The sequence below is a fragment of the Mus caroli genome, chromosome 12 (assembly GCF_900094665.2).
Source record: "Mus caroli chromosome 12, CAROLI_EIJ_v1.1, whole genome shotgun sequence".
NCBI classification, from domain to species: domain Eukaryota; kingdom Metazoa; phylum Chordata; class Mammalia; order Rodentia; family Muridae; genus Mus; species Mus caroli.
This window is the reverse complement of record NC_034581.1, coordinates 7,757,193-7,776,654: the sequence shown is the minus strand read 5'-3', so window position 1 is coordinate 7,776,654 and position 19,462 is coordinate 7,757,193. Positions and strand designations below refer to the sequence as shown.

Here is a 19,462-nt window from a genome sequence, read left to right as displayed (position 1 = left end):
TCTCGTCTCGTCTCGTCTCGTCTCGTCTCGTCTCGTCTCGTCTCGTCTCTTCTCTCCTCTCCTCTCCTCTCTTCTTTATTTATTTTTATTATATGTAAGTAAGTACACTGTAGCTGTCTTCAGACACTCCAGAAGAGGGAGTCAGATCTCATTACGGATGGTTGTGAGCCACCATGTGGTTGCTGAGATTTGAACTTTGGACCTTCAGAAGAGCCGTCGGGTGCTCTTACCCACTGAGCCATCTCACCAGCCCTCATTTCTTTTTTTAAAAGTAGTTATTATTAGTAACATCATTGTTCACCAGTTTCCCCATCTGTAAAATGAATGCAAAACTCCATTCATTCCTCATAGGCCTTGTTACATACATCCCTGTAATGCCAGCATTTGGAAGGCTGAGGTAGGAGTATTACAAGTTCAAGGCCAGACTGGAATTCATAGTGGGCTGAAGACCTTCTGAGGTTAGACACTGAGATCCTGTCTCAGGAAATTCAGAAGCTAAAACTCAAAACCAAGACAGGGACATGATAACTGAACTCAGAGATGGAAGACCACAGAGCAGGGCCCAGGTCTGACAAGACTCCAGAAGTTACTAGGCTTCTCAGTGAGCGTATCTGGAGTAGAAGATTCCACTCCATGGCTATCTCCAGTCTCCTCCTCGATGGGCATTTAGGTGGCTTTTGGAATAAACTTATGAGGAATTAATGATGCCCTGGACACCTTCCTCCACATCTTCCTTTAATGCATTTGTGATTTCTTTCCTCTGGATACTACTGGAAAGGTGAAAGGTGAGTGAGCTTTCTGGCTACCATGTGTTTGGAAACGCTTTCCCAGAGGCGGTTTACAGTCTGTTGTTCCCTTTGTGTTAAAGTGTCTGCATCCTGCAACCCGCTGGCTTTTTCTTCCTCCCTTCTTTAGTGCTTTAGCACAGTGGGTTGTCATTCATATCACAGAAAGGGAGAGAGATAAGACTAGAATTAGGCTGTGTGCGATCTCAGGCTCCCAAATGGGCTAATTTACCTTCCTGCCTGCAATAGGAACCTTTTTCTTCATCCACCCTGGGCAAAGTTGATTACATCAAGGTTAGATAGTTCCTTCCTAGGCCCAGTGGAAAGGTGACAGTCACATGGACTATTGAGACCTCAGTTAGTACTCAGGGGTGACTTACTGGGGTCAGTGGCTGTGTGATGCTCTTATCTATGTGGGGCATACCTCCCTGGGAAGCTTCTGGCCTGGTTGTCTCTGCTTTGGTGTCATAGATTGTCTTGGGGAGGTGACTCAGCTGTGAAGCTGCTGCTCTCTTATCCCATAGGGGGAGGTTGTCTGGAAACACAGAACTGGAAGAGAGGGAGGTGGTGTTTGGTTACGAATGGCCCAGGCCTTAGGGATTGCTGGGGATGCTTTTACATCTACTCAGCGCAGATACTCAAGAGAGAAACAGAACTTTCCAGTATCATTTAGAGACTTCACTTTAAAAAGCACTAACCAGGACTCTCATTGAAAACCAGAACATCTATAAATTTATTTTTAATCCTTGAATATATTAGAACCTGAGTAGCTTTTATTTTCCTTCTGGGGCCGATTGAAATAAAAAAAAAATCATGTGAATGTAAGGATTTTTCATATTAAGGTACTTTTTGAAATTTGATAATTTGGAGGAAGAATGTAGTTCAGGGATACTGGTGGCAATCCACTGTCAGCATCGACTGGAAGGTGGATTCTTCTGATGGCTTTGGATTATAGGATTTAAATATCAGTACAACTCTTCTAGCGCAGTAAATCCAATTATGGAAGCCTGATTGTGATATTTTAATACTATTGGAGCAAAACACTGGATGAAAATTCTCATTAGTTAAGCAAGACACAGACAGGATAGGATTTCATCTCCACTATTATGTCTATAATTTTATTACCCTCAGGTTTTATTAAGAACTGGTGTGTGATTGATGAGTAGTGGCAAGGCCAGGAAACTGACATGCATTTGCATTTTTTTACCTTCAAGACATTCACTGAGGTTCTACAAGGTGAGAGCTTTGACTAGGAGTGGGTATAATCAACAGGAACAGTAGTATTGCAGAAAGCAGGCTATGTGTTTGAAGCCACATAAATATACATGCAAGCTATATCATTCTAGGAAACACAAGGCAGACTCTCATGGAGACAAAACGCTATCCTTATATTCAACTCATATGGAACATATTTTGAGAGCTAACAGGTTAGACTTGCTTTGTGCATGTATGCTATGTGTGTGTATGTTCATGTGTGTATGCACATGTATACACATTTGTGTGTGTATGTATATGCATATACCCATGTATGAGTACATGGTAGAGGGTATAATATAAGTCAGTGTTAGATGTTATCCTTAACCATTCTCCAGCTTATTTTTTGAGATCGGCTTTCTCACCGAACCTGGAGCTCACCTACTTGTCTAGACTGGTTGACCTAGGACCTCAGGAATCTGCTTATCTAGGCCTCCTCATGGCTGGGCTTAGAGGTATATGTCATTTATGACTGGCTTGGATGTGAGTGTTTGGGATCTAAACTCAGGTCCTCGTGCTTGTGTGGCAAGTCCATTACCTCCTAAGCCTTCTTCCCAGCTCCCCTAAAGTTGCTTTTAACTTTTCTCATCTTTATTGTTTTTGTTGGATGATACCATGGCATGAAATGCCAGGCCTGATTCTAAAACAGGAAATATTGGAGGACAATTCCTGGTCCCTGACCACAAGGAAGCATTCTTGCATGCCTAGTAGCAACCAGGGGTTTGAATGTTTACTTCGTTTATAGAGCTCTTGTCTTAGCTGGAGAGCATCTTGCTTCTCAAGCAGAACACGTGATGGGGCTGAAAACATCTGAAAGAACGTTTTCCTGGGCTTTCTTAATTTGTGTATGTGTGCGAATGTGTGCACATATGTCATGGTGTGCTTGTGGTGGTCAGAGGACAACTTGTGGGAATTGGTTCTCTCCTTCCCGTGGGGTTCCCAGGCCTTAATAACAAACACCTTTAGCTGTTGAGATAACTTGCCATCTCTGGAGAGATTTCTGATTACTATAACCTTGTTATTTAGTAAATGGGGCCTATCGATAGTGATAAATATTTTATAATCTGTGGGGCACTCCCAAAAGAAACAGTCATCCTGCCCTGTAGAAACAGTGGTGCCAAGGTGAAGACATCTACTGTGGAAGTTTCTGAGGTCAAGATGTCTCGAGGGAAGTTGTCTGGATCAGGAGTCATCTTATAAGTGCCATTTCCCAGGTCCTTATCATAGACAAAGGCCACTGTGTAACTTCAAAAACTCATTTTCTGGTATCAAAAACCTGATCAAATTCTGTGGGCCAGTTTTAAGTCAACTTGACATAAGCTAGAGTCATCCGAAAGCATACATCCGTAAGATTCAGCTGTAGGGCATTTTCTTCCTTAGTGATTGATGGAGGAGGACCCAGCTCATTGTGGGTGGTACCATGCCTGGGGTAGTGGTTCTGGTTCTATATGAAATCAAGATGAGCCAGCCAAGATGAGGAAAACAGTAAGGAGTACTTCTCCATGGCCTCTGCATCAACTCCTGCTCCAGATTCCTGCCATGTTTGAGTTCCTGTCCTTTCTTTGGTGATGGATTATGATGTAGAAGTATTCCAAATAAACCCTTTGCTCTCCAAGTTGTTCATGGTCATAGTGTTTCATCATAACAACAAACACCCTAATTAAGATACTGACTTATATCAGAACCCACAAGAAACTGTAAGTAAGCCACTTTCTACTTTTTAAGGTTCCATACATTGGCACATCACAAGGGCAGAGCATATATTGGCTGCACAGTTCATGTGTTACCTGTTTGCAGGGTACGTGGGTCTCTAGCCACCAGGAAGTGTCTCTTGGAGCCTGGAGTTAGTGCCAGGGAGGTTTCGTGGGTGCTTAAGAAGATCCCTCGACAGTTTGACATTTTACTCTGGCCTTTGAGATGCTGTGCCATTGGGGTGGAGTGGGATGACTCTCTGGGATAAGATTATTTCATTTACCCAGTGCCGGGATAGGTCCTGGCAGCCATTTTGTCCTTTCCAGTTTCCTCCTCTTCTTCTGCCTCTGGCCAACTGCCTTTCATTATCTGTATTATTTTTCTCTAATTTACTCTTTAATTTTGTTGACTTGAGAGAGAGAGGAATTGGTTTGAACAAAATGTGTGAAGCCCCACTGTATGACAGGGATAATTAATGTGAAGATTAAGGTGGGATGCTGTACCTAGCTGGCAGCTTTCTCAGTCTAATGGGTGGTGCTGGCACTCTGGTGTGATAACACTTCAGAAGAATATAACATGACAATGATGGGGACATCCAGAATTCTGTGTGGATACAGAGGACGGTAACCAGTCTTGCAATGCCACAGGAGTATTATCTTTGATTTACCAGATACAAGTTTACAGTTTTAGAGGTCACCCTATACCTATGGTGAGGGCCTAGGGAAGCTGTGGCCACTCCTGTGTATGATTTGCAATTCATTTTATTCCTTCAACCTCCTGGCTTCTGTATGTCAGGTGTCTGGGTGATGGAAGAGTCTACTATGCCGTCCATGCCTCACCTTTCCCCATCAATACTGGAGGTAGTCATTCTGTACATTTTGCATGCTGAACTCACCAGGAAATATAGCTAGGTTGGACGAAATAGCAAAGATAATTCAATTCCTGGGGAGATGCATTCTGCAGAAGGAAGCAGGCCTTGAAGGAGCTTGATGGTTTTTTGCCAGGATTGGCTGAATCACAAAGTCAGAGACCATTCAGTGCTAAACCACTCCCGATGATCCCTTTGCTTGAATAGATCATCCATGATCACCTTGGTAGGTCCATATAGAAAGAAACTTTGAGTGGGGTTGTTAAGCAGGGCGAGGAGAGCCCTTTGGATGCCCACATTTCCTTCCCCAAAGTCTGGTGCTTTGGGTTATGTTTTGCCTACTTCCCTCAGTCCTTCCTCAACATTTCCTGAGGATGACGTGAGGAATCTCGATTTCCACAGTAAATAAGATCAGGCAGACCATTTTGAACCTTGGTTCTGGAACTTCTTGGGTGTAGAACTGTGGGCAGATAACATCTTTGGGTCTGTATGTCCCACCTCTAAAATAAGAATAATAGTCACATGCACTGGTTAAATGTTGAGGAGATATTTGTAAACATTACACAAATGTGCCTAGAATGGGGGTGGGGGGTTCAGAAAATGGTAGCTATCATTTTTTCTTGAATTATTTAGAACACAAATGATCATAGAGTGGTGTGGATTGGTGTAAATCATAATTACTATTGACTGGCATTACACTTGTTTTGAAACTCCAGGGGTTAGGGTGTGTGTGTGTGCATGCACAGAGACCAGAAGAGCACTTTGGGTGTCATCTAGAGAAACACAGTCTACTTCTTTTGAGGTGCAGTCTCTTATTGGCTAGGAGCTTGCTAATTAGGTTAGACTGGCTGGGCACTGGTCTCTTGGGAGCTTCCTTTCTCAGTCTGCTGGGATTAGAAAGGTGTGACACCACATGCTGCAGTGTTTACATGGTCTCTAGGGATCAAACTGAGGTCCTCATGTTTTTTGTGCAAATGCTTTACCAGCTGAGCCATCTCCCTAGTTCCTTCCCATCATTTGACAGTGATCAAAGTGATTGAAAATCTAGTAAGGTGCACACATTCTGGGCTAGAGAGATGGCTCAGTGGTTAAGAGCACTGACTGCTCTTCCTAAGGTCCCGAGTTCAAATCCCAGCAACCACATGGTGGCTCACAACCATCCGTAATGAGATCTGACTCTCTCTTCTGGAGTGTCTGAAGACAGCTACAGTATACTTACATATAATAAATATTTTTTTTAAAGGTGCACACATTCTGAGTGTAGGTGGCAGTGGGGAAGCTGTTTGGTTTGGGATGTCACTGATTCATTACAATGACTGAGGCCTTCCTGGGTACAGGTTTCTGTGAAAAGGATACACATGGCTAACCTTACTGTCTCCCTGGGTCAGTTCTGACTTCTCTGTGCTGAGCCAAAGCAACGAACTTCTAACCAGGAGCCCAGGTACTTTTTATTTTCTTCCTTCTGATTGAATACAGCGATGCTAAAACTGCCAGAGTTAAGTATTTATTTCCCAGCCAGGTTAACCTTACTTTCTTTTAAACTATTCTGAAGTTTGAAAGGTATCTGAGAGGAACTATTAGGCACAGTAGCATTTCTGCCTTTGTTCAGGAGGCAAATGTCGAAGGTGCTTCTGTGAGGCGGTGAAGATGAGGAGGAAGAGGAAGAAGGAGAGGCCAGAGGAGGATATAGGAGCCTTTAAATTCATTCACCCTTATAAAAGGATTTCTCTGCTTTTCCACCAAGGGTCCACCTGGAAAGTTCAGATGGAGTTGCACTTCCGTTCTTGACCCAGGTCTGTTAGAAGGGGAAATTCACCCCTACAGAGTGTCAGGATGTGTTCTGCTCCTGTTGGAACCAACTTGTAAACTTTCTTGCTCCTGGACTCTGCCTGAACTGCCCCCAGGATATTGTTCAGACATGTTTGTTTTCACATGCTCGATTGGCTTAGGAGCTGTGAGCTCTTGGGGTGTTGGAGTAGCTGCTGTGTGCCATGTGAGATCCCAGGGCCTTACGGGGTCTTCAGTTACACTGAGTGTTTGTTTAATGACTAATGGAGTGACAGACACTTCTTGCTTATCTTTAGCTCAACATCAATAGTTTCTTTTTCCTCCATGACTACCCCCTCCTCCTTTTGGACTTAGTGTTGATTGGAAAACCATCAATAGATAGATGTTTGGATGCCAGCATAGACCTATTGGAATACACCCACATGAGGCAAGGCTTACTTGGTTGAGATTTTTTTTAGTTTTGCTTTCTTTAAATTATTCAGGGAGAGAGAGGGAGAGGGTAGGGGTAGGGAGAGGGAAAGGGAAAGGGAGGGGGAGGGAAGGGGGAGGAGAAAGAGGGAGAGAGAGGTTTATATTTGTGATTGTTTTGACATAAACTTACCCCCTTCCCTATCCTTGCATGAACATCCTCATGGTTGTCGAGGACTCTATATTAGTACATGAAATCATCTCTGTACTGTGACATATAGCAATGTGCAAATAAAGAGGAATTGAATTTGGTCAGCCTTTGAAATCTATTGATCTCAAATTGTAGCAGTGGAATTAATTCTATTAGGCCAGCAACCCCTATAAATTTGCCTCTGAAATGGATTTATTCACTTAGAAGTTTATAAGCATATCCTCAGTGGATTGGCTAGGAGAATAACTCTCTCATAAGCAGCTCTGTGGGAATTGAGTAAAGCCATAACTCCAGTACTCAGTTTATCAGTTTAAATTAAGTGTCCAGATGTTTCATGGCCTGTGACAGACATGATGCTCCAGATGTTCCATTGACGTCGTTTAATGAGTCCTTAATCCTATCCATGAGTTCAGGTGGAGCGATGGTACCATATTGGGAAGAGACCAGTTCCTCCACAAAAATTCCATGGAGCTTGAAGGCTGATGTCTATTCAATAAAAAATGCCCGGAACACTGAGTGGGTGATAGAACATCTTGGTTTTGTTTCTACCTTGGAGTGACAACTTGGCTGGTGCTTTCTTCTGTAGGTGAACTTGACTTTACAGCATCTGCTTTGACTTGGACAACGAGAGGGCCACATTCTTCTCTTCTTTGAGCCACTAAATGCCGGTGCACACTCCACCCTCCAGCAAGGAAAGACAGGAGGAGCTTCTTGGATGACAATGGAGGTTCCACTGTGCAGGATGAGGGCAGGCTGTATGACATCGCCACCACGAGGGTAAGAGCTGTCTTTCTGTGTCAGTCTCTTTGATAGTCATTGTTATCAGAGGAAGAGGAAACTATTTTACAATAGAGGTATAAAGAGGAAAACCACCAATGGCAGTCTGGGGAGAAGTTCTTCTGATCGTAAAACCTGATGAGCAGTTGAAACAAAAAGAGCATAGGTCTGGAAGGGTTAGATTAGAGTCATTTCATGTCACAAGCAGCTTTAGAAAGTTTTGGGGTGGGGTTGGAGATATAGCTCAGGGCTGCCTGCCTATCATCCATGAAGCCTTGGATTTGATCCCAAGCACAGCATAAAAATCAGGCATGGTAGCACACTCCGAGCCCCTGAGAGCAGAGGCAAGAAGAATAGAAGCTCTGTTATCCTTGGGTGCTTAGTGAGTCGGAGGTTAGTCTGGGCTATAGGAGGCCCTATCTCAGTGGCTTAAACCAGAAAAAAAAAACGCGTGGTGTACATTCTTTCCTTGACTCTCCATGTTTCTCTTTCTTTTTCTTCTTTTCTTTTTCTTTTCTTTCCTTTCCTTTTCTTTCTTTCTTTCTTTCTTTTTTTTTTTTTTTTAACATTTACCACTCAGACTTGAAGAAGCAACACTGCTGCTCTTTCAGTAAGAGTCCTTTTATGTCTAGCTTAATATGGATGCCACCAAACTGGAATTGTCAGAAGACTGGCTCAGGTCATAGTGTAGCCTGAAGCACATTTCAGTGGAGTCATACAATGTTTAACATCTGGTGGGTCAGCCCACATATCGTACATAGAAATCAATTTCATTTTTCTACAAACACTGATAAGTTTATCCTTTAATACCCCAAAGCACCGAGTGCTCTATAGTCTCTCACTATTAAACTGTGGAGAATGCATTACGGTCCCCAAACTGTCCCTTTATTTCCTTCACTTTGCTGTTTGGCCTTTGAAATCACTGAACTTTGCCGTGTCTGATCTAGAACTTTCTGCTTTCATTCATTCATATATATATATATATATATATATATATATATATATACACACATATATACATATATACATATGTATATATATATATGAATATATTGACAAATGGCAATAGCTTTTGTTAACTCAAAATCAGTGTCTTACCAGACAAGGACCAGTAGTTATCAAAAGAGGCTATAGCTATAGAGATGATGAATGAGTGCTACAGACGAGCTAGATATTTGACATTTGTGCAGCATAAAGATCAAGCAAAGAAGTACTACCGTGTGACAAATGTTGGTATAAAGTGGGCACAAGGGGCTCTTGGAGAAGGTGAGCAGAGCAGGAGAGTTCAGGAGAGGGAGTTATGAACTTGACTCAGTACATTCAAATTCTCCAAAACTCCCTCCCCTGAATGCCAGATTTACTGTTACAGATATCTATATGAGCATCCCTCCATACAACATGGCTCACGTGGAAAAGTGATTGTCCCTCATATGCAGAATCTAGGTGATAATGGATAATGTATAAGAAACCTTTATGAAGTATATACCTAAGAAAATGTACATGTGGGTACACAAGGTAACATGAAGAAAACAGAGCAAGGAAGACTAATAGGGAATGCGGTAATGTGTGCAGTTATGAAAGGGTATATGAACTTACCTGTTTTTCTAGTTCTGATTCTGTTATAGAGTTTTTGGTTTTGGGAGTGGGTAAGAGCACAAAGTGTATTTGACACTGAAAGGGTAAAATTTAATATGAAACTCCACAGCTTCCATTTTCAAACCTGCTTTAATTGCATAGAAGTTTCAATGAGTTGTATAGATTTTGGTTCTGGTTAATCTTGGTGTCTGATGATTTTAATTTGTTTGCAAGTTGTTTTTATAATACAATTTATAAAATTAAAATAAGCACACCCAACAACACAAAGCAAAAACCATGGCTGCTCAGGGGGATAAGAGATGGGCTGTGTGCACAGTATTAGAAACCCCTCTTGGGGTCAAGACTATACCTTCCTCATTGAGAACACATGGTCTGTGATACTCAGCCTTTTCATAAATGGGACAGCTTCCTGGCTACTTGGCTTACGAAGCCTGAACACACACTGCTTGAGATGAACTGTTTAACAGTACAGAAATCTCTGGGGTTCCTGAGAGGAGCAGCCACCCACACTAGTGCCTGGAACAAATACCCAAATCCACAAGGCTTTATGAAGTAACCTATGTGTTGGCTCTGGGCCTGTCCTTGAGAACTCACAAACACAGAGCAGGAACTGGAACAACTCTGATAAACTCAATTGTACTCGTCAGAGGGAGAAAGAATAAAGATGGGAACAGGGCCAGAGAGGGGAAGCGCAATTACTGTATTAATCTCTTAATAAAGTTTTGTTTCCAAGGTTGCTTTCTGTTTTGTTTTGTTTTGTTTTTGTTTTTCACTTGTTATTTGATCCCCAAGGCAGGGTACCAGCTCATTCTATGTTTGAAAAGTCTCCCGACACAAGGTCCTGTAGCTGAGGAGAAACAATGTAAAGTCAGGTTTTCTAAGACCTTACCTGCCCCGTGCTGGTTGCCTCCGTAGTTCAGCCTGAAGTAGGGGACTTTGTGAGATACTTTGCGCACAGCTGCAATAAAATATCTGATAAAATCAGCATAAAGAAGGAAATGTTTAGTCTGGCCCATGGCTTGAGGTATGGTCTATCATAGTGGGGGTGGCATGGTGGCAGGGGTGTGAGGTGGCTGGTCATAGTGTGTCAGCCGTCAGGAAGTAAAGTGAGGTCAATTCTGGTGCTTATTCATCTAGATTCTTTTTATGCAGGCCTGACCTCTAGTCTATGGAATGATACCACCCACATTGTGGGGTGTGTTTTTCCACCTGAATGAACTGGATCCAGACACTTCTTCATGGATATATACTCAGAGGCTTGTCTCTTTAGTGATCCGAGATCCTGTCAAAATGACAGTCAATATTAACCAGCATAGGGTCACAGTGGGATCTCTTTGTTTAGTTAAACGAAGGAGATTATTTATTCTGTTACGCTTTTCAATTGCTCACTAGTGTTCAGGTACTGTGTCAATTTCAGAGCATAAAAGGTTGAAACATAGCATAAATAAAAGCATTTACTACAGTGGGTTGGATCAAAAATGTGTTCAGTAAAATTTTCTCAAAGGGTCTTGCTACGTGGCCTTAGCTGGCCTTGACCTTGCAGTATTCCTGCCTCAGCATCAGTCTCAAAAGTTCTAGGATTGTAGGTAGGACCTTTTATGCTTGGTTTCTTAAGTCATTATTGGTAGAGATTTTAACATATACAAACATAGAATAATACATTAAATTCCCAGGTAGCCTGTTCCCAGCTCTGACAGTGATGAGCCTATGGCCAATTTGTATGGTCACTGTTATTGTCTTCCCTGTCTGGTTTTAGAAATCAGTCCCAAACTATATAATATTATCTATAAATATTTTAGTGTATATTTCCAATTAGAATATTAAGAGTTGAAAAATTAATACTCTTTTATATCATACATCTAATTAGTATTTGATGTCAGTTCTTACATATATGTGAAATGCAGATATAATACATATGCAAATAATGAAAGGATTTGTTAGATTTGTTAGAATCAAGATCCACATAACATCTATAGCCTGCTTCTGTTTTCTATGTCTCTTAATGATCTGTGTCATTTTTCTCTGTGTGGCTTCTCAGTTCTGCTGCTTGCATTCCTTTTGATGTCATTGAACGGGTTCTTCTGAAATCTCTTATTTTATTTTAATTCAGAGTTAGATCTAGACCAGCTCCAATCAAATTTAGGTCTGTGGGATGGTTCTTATACTTCCATCAGGAGATGTTTTGCATTGTGTCTCTTTTGTTACATTGGGCATTGCTAAGGAGACAGGTGATAGGACTCTGATCTATGTGCTAGGAAATTCCCCATTGATGGTTATCTGGCAGCCACTGATAACCACTGTCCAGGTCTTTAAAAGTTTTAAATTTGAGATCGAATTATGTCACGTTGGTCCCTTCCTTTCCTCCCATTATTCCCTCCTGTGAATCTCTCCCATGTTTCCTCTGCCACTCTCAAGTTTATAGCCTCTCTTTCTTTGATTATTGTTATATAATAGATATATGTATATAAGCACATATACACACATATATCCTTCTGGATCTGTTCTTATTCTTGGTGTGTATATGGTTTCAAGGCTGACCACTCTTATTGGATGACTAGCAAGGGGATCATCCCTGGGGGAGGATAATCCTTCTCCCAGCAGTCACTAGTTGCCTGTAGATCTTTGTCTAGGGGAAGGAGCCCATAAAACTTTCCCCTTCCCATGTTAGCATGTCTATTGATTTTACCATTGTTCCAGTCTTGTTTATGGAGCCATTTCTAGGAGAGACGGTTCTACAGCAGCCCTCCTAGTATTCTGGCTCATACAATCTTTTCACTCCACCTTCCACAGTCTTCTCCCAGTCATAGACACAGGAGTGTAATACTTTGGGACTGCAATCTCCATGACTTGTGGATCTTTGCTTTGTGTGCAATTGTGGTTTTCTGTGGTCATCTCCATTTGCATCAACAAAGGCTTTTTTGATGAGAGGGTAGTAGCTACATTTATCTGTCATCTAAAGATAAAGGTAAGATTGTTGGATCAATATAATTTCTTACTACGTTTTACATTTTGTTCAGGTCTTTTGTTATAAGCTGGTAATCCACCAGTACTATTTTAATGCTTAATTCTTCACTCATTAGGTGAAACTTAGTAAAAAACAGTCTTACTGAGATATACTTCATATATTACAAAACCTATACTTTAAAGTATATAATTCTGTTTTTATTATACTCAAAAGGTTGTTTAACTGTCTTATTCCAGAATATCTTAAAAGAAATCTGTATGCGTTAGCAATCCCAATTCTCTTCTCTCCTTCCAGCTCCAAGTGACCACTAATGCACTTCCTGTGTTATTTGTTGGGGGATAGTTCATATATGATGATGTGATGTATAATGGTATTTCTATGGACTATATCTATGGCAGCAGGTTTTAATGTCCTGACTGATCTATCTGTATCTGTATCTGTATCTGTATCTGTATCTGTATCTGTATCTGTATCTGTATCTGTATCTGTATCTGTATCTGTATCTGTATCTGTATCTGTATCTCTATCTCTATCTCTATCTCTATCTCTCTCTATCTCTATATCTGTATCTATATCTGTATCTATATCTAGCCATCTTGAGGTAAGCCTGAATAGTCAAAGTATAGACCCCCTTTTATATGTTGTCCTGACTAGTCTTAGTCAACGTGATTCAAGCTAGAGCTATCAGAGAGGAAGGAGCCTCAGTTGAGAAAATGCCTCTGTAAGACTGGTCTGTAGGCAAGCCTGTAGGACATTAGTGATTAATGTGGCAGAGTCCAGACCATTGTGGGTAGTGTCATCCCTGAGCTGATGATCTGGGGTTCCATAAGAAAGCAGGCTGAGCAAGCCAGGAGGAGCAAGCCAGTAAGCAGTACCCCTCTCTGGCTGCCGCAATACCTTCTGCAGCCAGGTTCCTGCCCTGCTTGAGTTCCTGTCCTCATTGTCTTTGGCATGAACTATTATATGGAAGTGTGATGGAAGTAAACTCTTCCTCAAGTTGCTTGTGCTCATGGTGTTTCATTATAATAATAGAATCCTAACTAAGACATGTTACTGGATTTGGTTTGCTAGTGATTTGTGGATTATGTTTGCATCTTTATTCATGGGGTCAATGATCTTTAGTTTTGTTTTGCTTTTCTGTCCGTAGTTTTGGTATGAAGGGAATACTAGCTTTGCATAATTGGGAAGGGCGTCTTCTTCTTCATGGTTTTGGAAAGGATTGTGAAGATCCTCACTAAGCAGTGATGGCTTTCCCAGTGGAGCTGTTGATGTTTGACTTTTTTATGCACAGAGTTTTAAAGTTTATTATAAAATTAAGTATCTTGAAAATTCACTAAGAGTCTCATTCTCATCTTGCATCACCTGTCACTTGTATATTCTAGTAATTTGACTACTTTATCTAGGTTATAGGTTACCTAATGTGCGGGTATAAATTTGTTCACAGAATGCTCTTACAATTCTTTCTACTTCTGTGACATGGCCCCTTCTACTGCTGATTTTGCTAATTGGGGTTTTCTTCCATTCCTTCTTGGTTAATGTGGCTGAAGATTGATCAGTTTTATTGATTTTTTTTTAAAAGTCCAGTTTTTGGCCTTCTGAAGTTTCTGTATCCCTATTCATATTTTCTGTTTCATTCATTTCAACTTTAATCATTATTTTCTAACTTGAGAAGAATTAGGACTTAACTTTTCTTTTTTCCTATGCTTCTGAGGGAGAGAATTCTTTTTTTTTTAAGTTATGAAAATAGCTTTCTTTTTTCTTTCATTAATTTATGTACTTTACATCCTGATCACAGCCCCTTTCCTCCCATTCCCCTCTTACATAGCCTCTCCCCCACTCCCTTTTCCTCCGATAAGGGGGAGCCCCGTCACCCCATACCAACCCTGGCACCTCAAGTCACTGCAGGACTAGGCACATCCTCTCCAACTGAGGCCAAACAAAGCAGCCCAGTTAGGGGGATAGTGTCTATATGTGGGCAAAAGAGTCAGAGAGGCCCCTCTCCAGTTTCTGGGGGACCTACATGAACACTTACATATATGCTATATATGTGCAGGGGGCCTAGGTCTAGCCTGCGTATGCTCTTTGGTTGGTGGTTCAGTGTGGAAGCCCCAAAGGGTCCAGGCTAGTTGATTCTGTTGGTCTTTTTGTGGAGTCCCTATCCACTCTGGGTCCTTCAATCCATCCCCTCTAACTCTTCCACAAGACTCTCCGAGGTCCATCTAATGTTTAGCTGTGGATCTCTGCATCTGTTACAGTTAGTGTTTGGGTGGAACCTCTCAGAGGACAGTTATGCTAGGCTCCTGTCTGCAAGCACAACAGTATTATTAGTAGTGTGAGGGATTTGTTCTTGCCCATAGGATGGGTTTCAATTTGGGATGATCATTGGTTGGCCATTCATTCTGTCTCTGCTCTATCTTTGTCCCTGCATGTCTTGTAGGCAGGACAGATTTTGAATTGAAGGTTTTGTAGGTGAGTTGGTGTTCTTATCTCTCCACTAGGCGACCTGCCTGACTACAGGAGGTAGCCACTTCAGGCTCCATGTACCCTACTGCTAGGAGACTCAGAAAGAGTCACCCCATAGACTGGAGCCTCCCTCCTCCCAGGCCTCTGGCACGCCCTTGAAATGTCCCCTTCCCTCCCACTGCCGATTTCTGTTCATTTTCCTGGCCCTCTTTGAGGGAGACAGTTCTTAATTTAAGATCTACCCCCCACCCCCGCCTTTGACCATAGGTATATAATTCTGTATGTTTTTTCCCTAGTCACGGTTTTAAAATGATTTATTTATTTTTATTTTATGTGCATTGGTGCCTTGCCTGCATGTATATCTGTGGGAAGGTGTCAGATCCCCTAGGCTTTTGTAAGACAGTTGTGAGCTGCCATGTGGGTGCTGGAATTGAACCCTGAGGTTTTGGGAATAGCAGCCGGTTCTCTTTACTGCTGACTCCACTTCCAAGTCACTCTTGTATACACCCTGTTAGTTGGAAATTTTGTCTTTATTTATTGCATTTTTAAAAATCATTTCTTCTTTGTATCACTGGTCCTTGAGGAGTGTGGTTTAGTTTCCACATTAAAAAAATTCCGACATTTTCTCTTGTTATTGATGTATAATTTTATTGCATTGTGGCTGGTGTACGTTAGTATATTTTGTTTTGTTTTCTTACTGAAATTTGGATCTTGCATGTCTCCTAGAGACCATGTATTAGGTTGAGGAGGAGTCCTCAGTTATGGCATGACTGAAAGATGATGTAATCTTTAAGGAGTGAGGCAGTGGTAGGAAGTTAGTTCACTGGGGATGTGCACTGATGAGGATATTCGCACCCCTCCTGTTTACTGACTTGGTTTCCTGGTTCCCTTAAGGTTGGCCCAAGACTACAGGGCCTATGTGCACTGCAGTGTTTGAAATAGTGAGCCAGGATGCAAACCTTGTCTATTTTTAAGTTGATTACCTCAGGTAATTTGTTACAGTGATGATAGATGGCTGGTATACTTTAAGATCTATCCAGGCTGTTTGATGACTTAGCCTTTTTTGGTCTGTACTAGAGAATGTCTATGTCCACTTGAGAGAGTATGCTCTCACTAGCTGGAGTGCTCTGTCTTTGTCAGATCTTCTTGGTTTATAATGATGTTTGGATCTTCTTTATTTCCCTGTGGATATTGTATAATTGGTCCATATGTTATCGAAGGTGGGATATTGAAATTCCAATGATTTCTCCCTGGAGTTCTGCCATTATTTTTACATCATGTATTTTTTGGCTCTCTTGCTAAGCATGTTCATAGTGCTTATGCTTTTGCTTGATGGATTGACATTTTTATTACTAGAAATGTTCTTTGGCTCTGGCAACAATTTTTATCTTAAATTTTATTTTGTGTGACATTCAATATAGTCACATTGACTCCTTTTCAGTTATTATTTTCAACCTTTAAAATATCAGCTTGTTTTTAAATGTGAATAATTACTATTTTGCCACTTAGTTATTTCTACTGCTGTGTTTTCAAATTATTGGAATATTTTTATAAAGAAAAATTTCCCTCATTAACTTGTGTGTTATTTTTCTAAAATATAATCTTCACAGGAAGGCAGGATACGTAGTTGATTGTTTTCTTCACTCTCACAGAATGAGTTGGTTCTTTAGTAGTCTCTGAAAGTGGCCCACGCACTGCTTTGGCTTTCAAAAATTATTACTGTGGCCCCTTTGTTATTAATAAAGAGGATGCGCAGCGAACAGGAGGACCTGAGTTCAAACCCTAGACCTATTTTAAAAGCTCATATGCAGCCGTGTGTTCTTGTAATCCCAGCACTGAGTTGGCAGTAGACATAGACAGATCCTTGGAGCTTTGGCTAGCCAGCCTAGCTGAATCTATGAGTTCTAGGAACAGTGACAGACCCTGCCTTAAGGTTGTCCTCTGACTAGTACACTCTTGTGCAGTTGCATGCATATAAAACATACACATGGGCACAGGCATAGAGTCATTGATATGAGCATATGAATTTTATTGTGTTTGGGATGTTACAATCTGTTGCAGATTTTTTTCTTTTCCCTTTGAGGTATATTGCTTCTTCTCTTCAGTAGTTGTTTCTAGTTTGTTTCCTAGTTTCCCTAGTTTTCTTTGAATCTTTTTTGACTCTTCCTTGTCTTTGACAGCATCCTTGTTTTCTGGTATACAAGGACATTCCAGGCTCCTCTTGTGTATTTCTGTCCCAGTCTGGGAATTGGCTGTTCATCCGAGGAACCCTTTCTCTTTTAGGAAGATGTTCTATTTACTTGTTTCAGTCTCATTAAAATAGGGTACTTCTAGTTGGTGTCTCTACATGGACTCTCTAAAATAGACAGAGGAAGATATATACAAGCATTTGTTGTGTATCCTTGGGATCAGCACCTGTGGAGAAGTTAGGAAAGGAGGCTTCACAAAAGGAGGTGTTGAACTTTGATGGGATTTAAACACAGACCTCACTTAGCTGTAGCAGAGCTCTCAAGCTGGGCAGACCACCTTTGTATAAAAAGATGCTGGGTTATGACAGGCCTCTTATGAATAGTCAGACTATGTTTCTGACCTCAGAAAAGCAGCTATCCTTTGGCTGAAGATGATTCCCAAGTGGGGACTGACTTATCTGAGAACTCTTGGGTATTAGAACTTCTAGCATGGTTGCAAACAAGCAACTCACTTCTAAGAAGAGAGATGTGGTCAAGTATCATCCATCCTATGGTCGTCTGTTTCAGGCTGTTTTTGTTTGTTTGTTTGTTTTTTATTGTCTTTTTGTTGTTGTTTTGGTAGACAGAGCTAAGAAATAAGACTTTCCATGAGCAAAAAATGAGTTGTATGTCTAGATTGCCATTTCCAATTCAAATTCAGCATCAGTGAGTTTCATTTAATTTCTTTGCTTCTTATATTCATGTTTCTTTTCTTTTGAACCTAAACTCTTAGGGACATTTAAGGACATTAATATAACAATTCCTTTGCTTGATCCTATGTGTTCATAAAAGGTTAGGAATAAGTATATGGGCTAGAGATAACCCAGTGGTTAAGGGCACTGGCACTTTTCTAGAGGACTTGGGTTCATTCCTGGCAGCCATGAAATTCCCATTCTAAGACTCTCCTGTGAAGGGGAAACTTAAGGGTTCTCTGGAAAGTCAGTTGTGTGAGAGGATATTTCGCTAAGGCAGACATAGGAAGAAATGTTTCCCTGAAGCAGATACAGGTGAAAGGATGATTTATTAAAGCAAGCACGTGAAAGGTCATGAGATGAAGGATTTTTAGCTAAGGACATGCATATATTAGTTCACCTTACATGTATTGTTGAGCTCCATTTGTCAGAACTCCATAGAGAGTCCCACCAAAAACCATAAAAAAATACACCAAGAAAAGTCTAGTGGTGTGCTGGTAGTAACTTCTTGCACTTCTGAGGTCTCAGGCTAATTGCTAGAGTGATGTCAGCTGAGACAAACTCACATGGAGTTTTGTTAAGACAGACTCACAAGCCGGGCATGGTGATGCACGCCTTTAATCCCAGCACTTGGGAGGCAGAGGCCAGCCTGGTCTACAAAGTGAGTTCCAAGACAGCCAGGGCTACACAGAGAAACCCTGTCTCGAAAAACCACACACACACACACACACACACACACACACACACACACACACACACGACAGATTCACATGCTGAATCAAGACCCATGGAGGACACATGATGTTTGTTAGGAGTATAAATAGGACTCACTGGACAATGATTGAGGCTTAACTTGGCTTAACTTGGCTTGCTTGCATAGCCAGCTTTGCAGAACTTCTTGGTCTCGAGTCTTAGCTGATCTCCACTTTGAGAGAGGCATGGTGAAGAACTTTTCCTGGCATCCATGGTGGCCCTGGTCCCTCCTGTTGTCTTATACCAATTAGGCTAAGGCCTGGCTGTTCCTGTTAGTTTGTGCCACCACTGCTGGTATCCAGATGCTACTGAACTGGACTGCTGGTGTATCCATGACGTGTTTGTGAGTAGATCGAGCTGCTGCTGCTGACCTGTAAACTGACCTGCTGATTTCCTGACAGTGCACAAAGAACAATTTCTAAATAAGTCCACTTCCTCTGCAGCCTAATAACCTTTCTTTTCCACTACTTCTGGAGGGTGGTGAGCTAGAAGGGAGGTTAAAGCATTTAAGAACCATGATTAAAAATAGGCCTTTGAAAACTTTAAGCAACACCCTTGGCTTCTAGGATCACCAGACACATACTTGGTGCAAAGACATACATGCAAGCAAAACACCTATACACATAAAATAATAACAAGTTTAAAAAAGAATACATGTATAACTATCATTGCTAAAAATATGTTAATGTTGCTATTTATTTTTGTTCTAGGATGCATAGCGGTGGGATGTATAAGTCAGTGCATTGAAGTAATCCATCCACATGTGGTTAAGCCACCAGGTTGATACAATAATACTTAATTGTTAAGGAATGTCTGTTTGATTTTAATTTAACTTTTTATAATTAGGCAATTTAACATGGTTCCTGAGTTCACTTTCTGACATTGTTCCCTATGGATATGTTATGGTTTTTTTGTTTATATTACTAATGTTTCTTTTTTATATTAAAAGTGCATATATGTATGTGTATATATATATATATAT

General features: G+C 41.1%; 1 protein-coding gene across 6 annotated transcripts in view; it reads left to right on the top strand.

Moving 5' to 3' along the window:
• LOC110307312 (potassium voltage-gated channel subfamily S member 3) overlaps positions 1-19,462 on the top strand; it is a 52,786-nt gene that overhangs the window by 23,624 nt on the left and 9,700 nt on the right. For 4 of the 6 annotated variants that reach the window (XM_029484339.1, XM_021179549.1, XM_029484340.1 and 1 more), the window contains exon 2: positions 7,593-7,783. The gene's annotated coding sequence lies outside the window, so the exon portion shown is untranslated. Of the gene's footprint in view, positions 1-5,936; positions 6,041-7,592; positions 7,784-19,462 lie in introns of all 6 variants that reach the window. The other 2 variants (XM_029484338.1, XM_029484337.1) reach the window with 1 other exon arrangement.